Source organism: Epinephelus moara, chromosome 18 (genome assembly GCF_006386435.1).
Source record: "Epinephelus moara isolate mb chromosome 18, YSFRI_EMoa_1.0, whole genome shotgun sequence".
Lineage (NCBI taxonomy): Eukaryota > Metazoa > Chordata > Actinopteri > Perciformes > Serranidae > Epinephelus > Epinephelus moara.
Window position 1 is genome coordinate 29,473,110 of NC_065523.1, and position 10,292 is coordinate 29,483,401.

The following is a 10,292-nucleotide window of genomic DNA, read 5'->3' on the forward strand; positions in this document are numbered from 1 at the left end:
TTTTTTTTATTATTTCTATTTTAGTCATGATTATTATTATTTTGTTAATTCTTATTATTATTCTTATTAATGAATGAATGAGTGAATTATTTTGTTTCAAACCAAAATATACATAATAAAAAACAAACAAGACAAGGATAACAATGTCCAAATATATATGTATATATGTATATATGTATATATATATGACAACAAATTCCCAAATTTACTTACAACTAATACACAACTATCCCCATTCTATTTACCACCCAATTCAATAAATAAGTAATGACCCCATTTTATTTAGTCCACCCAGTGTTGCAAAATAAATATGCACTCCTCTAACACAAACTTTCCCACTCTATATATTTGCCAAACATGTCTTTTTTATATAGATTTTTTTAAATTAATTAATATTTGTGCTTTGTTTCAACTCATCACACAGCCCATTCCACACGTCCACCCATACACTGAAATACACTCTTCCTAGAACACATTGGTTTTTGTTAATCAAATTCTCCTCTTTAGACCCTCTCCAGTGGCTCCCTGTGGCTTTGACATAGAAATATATGGAAATGAATAACTGTTATTTCTTAAAAATCAGATTTTTATTTGTCAGTGTTATAGGCCTAGAGTTATTATTGCATTCTACAATTGTAAAAATGTGTAGCCTATACATAGTACTAAAAATGTTTTAACATTTAATCAACTAAAATGTGCATTATACATTTACAACCTGGGGCCTTTTCCTCTAAATTTTCCTGATCTTCAGTAGCCGTGACTAGCCTTGAGTCTCTCCAGCAAGGCTAGCTATGGATTCCAAATCCAAAAAAAAGTTAAAGTCTTGGAGGAAAATAGAGGATTTAATAACGTGTGGACTGATTAATTTGCTTTCACCACCAATGCTGCAAAGTTTAAGTACTAAATAATTACAAATAGCCCACTGCAGAGTAGCCACCTTGTAGCAAATCAAAAATAATGAATGCTCATTTAGACCTTTTCGTAATGTTGATGGGCTAATTTAGACTTAATAGAGTGTGCCAGTAAACCCGGAACTTTGTTAGCACTTTTAGCACTTCCGGTTCTCTCGTCTAAAAGTCAATACGTTTTTTGAATGGGATTTTGGTAAAATGCCTCAAATAAGGTCTGTGGTTAACAAAAGCTTAAGCGAGTTTCAGGTTTTGTTCTACGACATAAAACACGTCAGTAAATACCCTACTTGTGAATTTTGAAGCTTTTACGTGTCGTAAAAAAGGCGGTTGCTAACAAGTTGCTCAATACGACTACAAACCCTGTCGGGGACATTAAACGTCATCACCCCCGAACAGGCGAGAGTGCTGGCAGTCCGCCATTACAGCTTCTTATTTAGCTTAAACAGTCCGATTTCCCCATTATACAATGTTTTTAAAATAAAGCGGCCGAAATCAGTTGAAAGCTTAGTGGCGGTGACGTCAAGAGTCATGCGACCGTGGAGTAGTCATGTAGTCCGTTAAAGCCTAACGTTAGCTTTTTACTTCTGGCGATCGCATTTAAGCTTCAAATGCGGTATGAAAGGTGTTCATATGTGAAGATTATCTCGCTGAACAAAACCTGTAAGTATCATAAAATTGTGTTAGCCACGGAGCTTATTTTCTGACATAATCCAAAACGCTATGCAAAAATCACATTCACTTTCTCTTCCGGGAACCAGCGCAATGCTAAACTTCCGGGTTTTGACGTCAGCCCTGGCACACTCTATAGGCTGTTACCTTTATTCAAATACGTACTGCAGCTCCAGACACATTTTCTTTTCTTCTTTTTTTGCTGAATAACGGCTCTTTCAATAGTAAAGGTTGCCGACCCCCGGTAGCCTATATGCCTTTCAACTCGTTGAATGATGAGCGAATCCATCCACATGACTGCACAATAAAAGCTAAACTGACAAAAGTGAACAAACTCTGACTCTGTTGCTACCTGCTTATATAGGCTCACCCTGCTTTAACTTTGCACTCTTCTAAGAAGCTGTCAAACCACATCTTTCAATATGATAATACAGGAAGAGAAAGCAGCTTGTGCCATTCTTCTAAAAGTGCAATTAACTGGGAGTTTCACATCGAGCCGCACTGAGTTTTGACACCGACTGGCTCCGACCATGGACACTTGAGAGACAAGATTTTATTTAAATTCCTCATTTCCCTCTCTGCATCCTGCTGCACCCACCAGCTACACGTGACAAGTTATTTCCCACAGAGAGGCTCTCAGCAGATATCTGACTGTTCATAGATAGATCACCTGCTTCACACCGCCATAAATGTCCAGCGTTACCATTAATGTAACTGTGAGTGATGGCACAGCACTCCTGATGCCTTAGTCTTAATGTTCATTCACACAGCTCCATCAGGCTCCATATGCATTAAAGCCTGAATGGAAACAGAGTCTTCCTCCTGTTTCTTTTCCCTCTGCAAAAGCTTTCACACTTCACATAATAACTTAATAAAACATATGCTGCTATACTTAGATTGAGTCATATTAAGAATGTATTCTTCAATCAGCACGGCAGGGGTGCATAATGTGTGTAAGGGACTGTACCTGCAGAGCAGCGCCTCACAAGCTGCTCTCAGTTTCAGAGGTTTTCTTTGCTACCTTTACACCACACGGCATGAAAAGAGATGCATTCTGTCAGAATATGGGGCCTACAGGTAGCTTCCTTTTTGTGTATATAAACACATCATTGTGTGACAGCTGTGTGAGAGGCAAAACTTTCCTAAAAAACAGGATACTTTTTGGAGATTTTTGGAAAATCCCAATTCAGGTTTCAGGGGAGTTTGGGCAGACTGCTGGCCAGGTGTCACAGTACTGTATTTATCTGACAGCTGTACTTATAAGCTACTTCAGAATCTCAGAATGAGCCTTTTATATGTATTTCCTCATCCCAATATCTCACCTCATCTCATCTATCCTCAACTCCTTGACCCGGAAATCTATTGACACCTGCCATCTTTAAGGACGTCTTAATTAATTAAATGTGCTCACAGTTGAGGAGTCGTAAAGAGAGGATTTCAGGGATTTCACAGAGGAGGGAGGCGAGGATACACGAGTGCAGCCTTTGCAAAAGTCTTTTAACCGACCGACACCCCCCCCCGACTGGATATCAGTTATTGATTGGACAGCTGATCGGGCTGATCTGAAACATCACAGCATCAGTGGAGTTTCATACCAGAGTGAAGACAGATAAAAAATTTAACTCAGGTTCATCACTCCCAAGTTTTATATTTCATTTGTTTTCTGATTCACCATCTAGTTAAAAATTGGAACAAGAAAAGGAGCACGAACGACTTCTCCATTTATTAGAGATTATTTCTCTTCACAAGCTGTTATTCCCCTCATCAACTTTTATAATCAGTTAAAGTCAGAAGAGTCTCTGTCTGCAAGAAACACTTTTTAAATCACTGATGAGTTACAGAATCTTAATTTTCCCTGAAACATTTGGGCTAATAAAAGACACCATAATCATAGTTTGGGGTATTTAAAAATGAACTCACAATCATAATATCAATAAATACAGATGGAAATAATGACTACATAATTTAAAGGCATTCTGTGGCTCTGAGCAGGACACAGTAAGATAAAGAACACAGGTTCTTCATGTGCAGGTGTTTGCTAACAGAGACAAAACACTGCTGCTCTGCCACTGGTAGCTTTATCTTTATCATATAACATTATGTATGTGCAGAAACAAACTCCATTAAAGGTTTCTATAGCTCTTAACAAAGCCTGTAAAGCCTACAACTGATCCAGCTGGAATCAGCTGCCACCGTCATTAGAAATTAATGTCACATCACACGACACTTCGGAGGAAACGATGTCTCATTTCTCTAAAGACATACTTCCTTGTGTCTTCTCTCCTCGCATCGCATCCTCTCATCTCCCTCCTGTCTTAAGAGGGTGGAGCTAAGATGCGAGGAAGAGATGCAAGTGAGGGAGTGGGATGAACCCATGGAGATCACCATGTTGCACTACTACGTTTCTACAGAAGCCCAGAATGGAAAAGGCAATCACTGGCTCTAAACAGAGTCATTTGTGTTTTTGAGTCAGTCACCTGTAGTTAGATGCCCCACCTCAATGAGAGCATCAGAAAATACTGATTTTCTAATGTGAAACCACTTTATTCAGTGTTTTCACTGGTTTCAATCACCGGGTCCATCTGATTTGAAGAGATAATTTGGCTCCCGCTGCACCAGCGGCCTGTCTCTGCCATGCCAAACAATGTGGGTGAAACACTGATTTGTAATGTGATTCTGCTTTATTCAACGTTTTACAAGTTTTACCAAGTCTGTTTGTTTCGGAGAGGAAGAAACCTTTGTGGATAATTTGGCCCCGAGTAAAAAAACTTCTGAACAATGAACACTGAAAAAATTCTGGGAGAAGTTTCAGCTGGTTGCAATCTGCAATCCTCACCACTAGATGGCACTAAATCCCCATAATCTGACACACTGTTCCTTTAAGGCTTTTTAAGAATGAAACACACGACAAGCTCAATGAAATACAGTGCATAGGTAGATATTGGTGAACATTACCCAGAGAGGAAAATATTAACAGAAGCAGTATGTGTACTCCCGTCCAAGCTGCATGACAGCATCTTTGAAGTGTTGTTACTTGATCGTCTTTGTCAGGAACACCTCCGTCACAGTAATCAAAGGTTTCCCACTTCCAAAACACTGTTCTCATTAATGATGGCAACATCTGGATCTGCAAGGTAAAAAAAAAACAGACACAATTAGTATTGACACTTTCAACATTTTGCAACATTACTTGTGATCTGTACCAAGACAAACATTTCCCCGTTTTAAAACCTTTATTGATTTAATATGTAAAGAGGTTGTTTACAGTATTTAGAAGAGAAGTAAATTAATTCTTAGTTGTGGATGCAGCACTGGCAGCCATCCCAGCACATTCCTGCAGTACAACACTGTTTGCAGGTTATTGTTACCGGGAGCAAAGTGGCAAGTGATGAGAGCGACTGGAGCCATATATCCAATTAGGACAGAGGGTTGGGCCTCAGGGTGTGCAGCGTCTGTTCCAAAGTGTTAAGTGAAAATCCAGAGAAAACTTTCAAAATCACTGCACACACCTGGAGTCTTTAAATTGTTTATCTGCAATGACTTGGTGTGTAATCTCAAAGATAAGATGAGGAAATATGAGTAGATGTGTTCATCATGGGAGGTAAAAACTGAACTTTTTCTCGACTCCAATAAATGAAAAGCACTTTGAAAGACATGGAGTTTGTGTGACGATCACACCTGTGTTTGTTCAGGCTTGATGCTGTGCTGTACAGGAAGAGAAAATCATAATTTTTTTGGCTGTGTGCTGGCTCACTGAAACAGTGCTCATTAGTTCCTTTGTAAGAGGAACATTGTCAATGATCCCTGCAGAACACACAAAACTGAGCGGCACTGCTTTTGCCTTTCACAGGTATCTCAAAAAAATAACATTTCTGATATATTTTCTTCTATAGTGAGAAACCAAAACAAAGTGTTTCACGTGTGTTTCACGTCGTACCTCTTTCCATCTCTGTCCGTCTCTGTCAGTGCTGTTCCTGTTTCCCGCACCTCTCCACCAGGCCCCTCAGTCCCTGGCACTCACCTGCGGCCTGATTTGCCAGCTGCTCCTCATCTCCAATTATTGCTCGCGTGTAAAGACCAGACAGTGCCTCAACCTGTTGGCAGTTAATCTGCCTATTCTTGCCAATTTTCCCTCCAACAAAAACATTTTCCCCCTGAAGGTATTTATAATGCCATGTGGCACAATATGTGTCTTATGTGATTTGACAGTGTTTGATTAGGATCTCTGTTAGATCGAAACATTGCACAATAAAAATAGCTGGGAGCTTCTAATACAGTGTACGAGCTTCAACCAGGCTTCTGTAACCCTTCTGTTTTGAGAGAAGCCAAAGATAGAATCAATCTATCTATCTATCTATCTATCTATCTATCTATCTATCTATCTATCTATCTATCTATCTGTCCGTCCGTCCGTCCGTCCGTCTGTCCATCCATCCATCCATCCTACCTACCTGCCTACCTATCTATCTACCTATCTACCTACCTACCTATCTACCTACCTACCTACCTACTGTACCTATCTACCTACCTACCTACCTACCTATCTATCTACCTACCTACCTACCTACTCTACCTACCTACCTACCTACTTATCAACCTACCTACCTACCTATCAACCTACCTACCTACCTACCTACCTACCTACCTACCTATCAACCTACCTACCTACCTATCAACCAACCTACCTACCTACCTACCTACCTACCTATCAACCTACCTACCTACCTACCTATCTATCTACCTACCTACCTACCTACTGTACCTATCTACCTACCTACCTACCTATCAACCTACCTACCTACCTATCAACCTACCTACCTACCTACCTACCTACCTACCTACCTACCTATCAACCTACCTATCTACCTATCAACCTACCTACATACCTATCTACCTACCTACCTACCTATCTACCTACCTACCTACCTACCTGCTGACCTGTCTTTGTATCTATCATTTGATTCTTGCCACAGAATATGTGCTCGCCTCAAACTGCAAATGTTTTCGTATTTGCAGTGATGCATCACACTATCAGAAAATGACACATAACAAGGGATGTGAAGAACAAAGGCAGCACCTGAAAAATAAATCAGTTTCAATACATGTAAATGTATGAACTGCTTCACACCCGTAGTACTTACTGTTTAATCCAGAGAGGTGTTGACTCATATCTATGGCATCTTTTTCCACATTCTCAGGGTTCAACTTCAGTGTTTTTCTTAACAAATAACTTGATTTAATCAGTGTTTCGCAAGCCCTTTGTCTTGACTTGTGCAAATCCTGAAGTTCAATGACAAGAACACGTCACATCATGTCATCACCCAGCAGCTGCAGTCTCAGGAAGATCAGGAAGACAGGAGAGATGGAGGGAACTCTCAGGTGGTGCAAGAACAGGAGCAAGCCTTGGTTCTCTTGGACTGTGGAAAAAAACTGGTGGAACTGTGGGGTTAACCCTTTCACGTATGAATTATCACAACCTCAGTCAAGATTTTTTTCTTAAGTGTTTTATTCCTCTTAATTTAAGGATTACAATATATCATGTGAAACTATACAAATATATTTTTAATGCTGTTAAACTAGTGTTCACATATTTTAACATATTCTAATACTGTTCAATGCCATACAAAAGCACTGAACCTTGCTCCTGTCATTTTTTTCAATGAACTTTTTCTGCAAAAATAATGTCAGAATATTGTTTGTCACAAAAACTGTACATTACCTTCTAATAACAAAAATCTATTAATTTATAACCAAAGAAAGTCACTGCAGATAAAGTATTTTCAAGAACAAAGTTGCACTAAGTAGTTGAAATATAGCCAGCGATGCCTGATGTTCAGTTTAGTGGACAGATGGTTAACTGTAATTTCCTCATCACATAATTTAACAACTGTGTTACTCCTCAGATGTTACTTGATGTTACCAGATTTTATTTACCTGCCAGGGTCTCCTGTTGTAGAAGGATTTGCAAGATATTCTTGAGCTGCACATTTCTTGCTTTGCGTTTTGAAAGAGTTGTGTTGCACTGACAACACCTGGCCAGTGGGTGGCAGTGTATGGCATGACGCACTAGGGTCTACTGTAGTGACTTAAATGCAACTACAGCATCAAAACTCATATACAAGAAAAATGTCTTTGAAATAGTCCAGTGTATGGATTATATTGATGCTGATTTAAAAAGAATACAGTTGACACGTGACACATTTTATCTTGTGCTGCTAGACTTATGTGTTTTTGCAGACATGTAGGGAATTGTTAATATGTCATAGATCTATAAGGGAGTTTGGCGTAATACTTTCCACCAGGAGCAGGATGGGAAATAATCTCAAGCGCAATCTAGTTGTGGCCTTGTAAATGGTGACCCCAGTCTTTGCAGAATCTTTTCAAGGTTTTCTTTTTAAGATGTATGGTAGACATAATTAGCAAATTGAACCTGAACACAATGTGAGCATGACTGAGATAGTGAAACAGCATTTTAATAGCAGGTATGAATGCAAAGACACATGGATAAGATGTTATTATCCAGATAATCCAGACACAAATCACACATGAATACCAGGCTTGAATGGGGCCTATGCTCTATAAAGATAAACTTGATTTAAATAAACAACAGACAATGCCTCTCATTGTGAGGAGTTACTTGTTATTTCCTGCTTGCCTGCAGTTTCATACACAGGATTACTGTGGTATTTGGAGGTGTCTGGACAGATTTCTTTGCCACTGTGTTTTTCCACCAGTTTCTAGCTGATACAAGCAGATTGCTGGCTTTTACAATCAGACCCGCCCTCTCCACACACATGACAGCTTCTCTTTTCAGTGTCTGTCGTAAAGCTTGAGAAGTCCTCTCTGTGGTTTTACAATGTAGAGGGTGAAAGTAATGTCGAAGTGATGGAGAGATATAAATGCTTTGCTTACATTATTTACTGGAAAAAATAAAACACACAAAACCTTGTCACTAGCGTAGCAGCTGGATTTTGGAAATCAGCCCATTATACTTGTCTTTTATTGATTTAATTACAGCCTACACTGTTTGTTCTTTTGGCAGCTCAACAATTCAGCTACTTTAAAAAAGAAATCTCCTAATTTTTGTCAGCCCCCCCCCCCCAAAAAAACAATAGCCAGTAATAGCCAGTAGTAAGGTATTTATCGTACAAACTCAAAAGCTGCTAATAGGTTAATCTGAAGTTTCCCCAGCACTGCCCCACACCAAGTCACGTCTTTTGGCATCTCCTCTGAGAGATAAGTGGTGCGAGTGAGTCAGAGTGAGAAGAGGTATTACACAAACCTCTTAAAAGGCAATCTTCTCCAAACCATAAACAAACTGGTGCACTAAAAGAGAGTGCTTGCAGTGTGACTCAGAGAGGTGCACCTCTGCTGAAGGAGCTGAATAAAAAGCCTTTGTCTTTCATACAGCTGGACAATTTAACTGGTGCTATTACAAGTAGTCTGTTATAGAAGCCCAGAGTAAAATTCTCTCTTTGATGCTCTAATTATAACGGTGATTAAAAAGGAAGCATTTCCAATACAGTCGTCTAAAAGCCTAAATTAAGGATCTGCCCACTGAAAATCAAGTCAGTGCAAGTCAGAGTTGTAAAAACAGCTTCAGGGAGAGAGCTAATATGGAAACTACAAACAATCAAATTTTGTCATTATTGAATCATCATTTGGTCAGCCCCTCATTGCCCTGCTTTCTCCGAGACAAGAATTAGCTAGTTCAGTGGCTCCCAACTGGTGTAGCCACGGGATCCAGATTGTTCCATAGTCATTAGTTTTGCAGTGGCGGCTGCTGGTCTTTCAAACAGGGGAAGCTCACTTTAAGTTTACATCATAAAATTTGTCATATTGTAGCGAGGCGGTAACTTTTAAAACGACCATTTAATTGAAGCCGTTTTCCAACTACACTCGTGCCATAGAGCCACAGCAAAACACACCTCAAAGATTTTCAGATGGTTTTAAACACCTAACTGTGGTAACTCCAGATGGCACTCTGTCAGAAGACTCCACTTGCAAATATCCCCATGGGACTGAGCTCGAAATGCCAAGCGCTGTCAATCACAAAGGTGTTCAGCCTTTTAGACAATTCCTCCAATCATCATGCATACACTGAGCGTCCTCTCCCGCCTACCGCTCCATTAGGTCCCAGGGAAGCTGAGCCTCCCTGGAAGTGACGATTTTGTTGCATTTATCCAATGACCGTCTCGCTCTGCTGCATGAAAAAACCTGCTCAGCGCTGTCTCATAGGAATGCTTGGAGGCTCCGCGTCCACTGTGCTGACACGAGAATGTATGACAGGGAGGTCGCGTTTGAAAACTGGTGATAAACAGCTGACGTTTGAACATCAGAGTCATGGGGCTCTAGTTTCGCAGACCGGGCGCGGCGGGGGCGCAGCGCACCTGCGCTTCACCAACTGGGTGTGGCCAGGCGGATTTTGTAAGTTTGGCACACCGTGCGCGCTGGCGCAGCTGCTCCTCTTTCCCACCTCCGTCCCTCCTACCGGCGCAAGTCGGAAAGAGGGAGGAGAGAAGGCGTGGAGTGGGTTTTACATACATCACACCAATCAAATGAGCCCCTCTCCTCGCCCTTAAATGGGCCGCGCGAAGGTGTAATGAGAGTTTACTCAATTCGCCATGGCAGAAGAGAGCAGCAGCGTCAGACAGCCAAACTTCTCCCAGGAGGAAACTGATGTTTTGGTCCGGGAGGTCCAAGCTCGCAGTG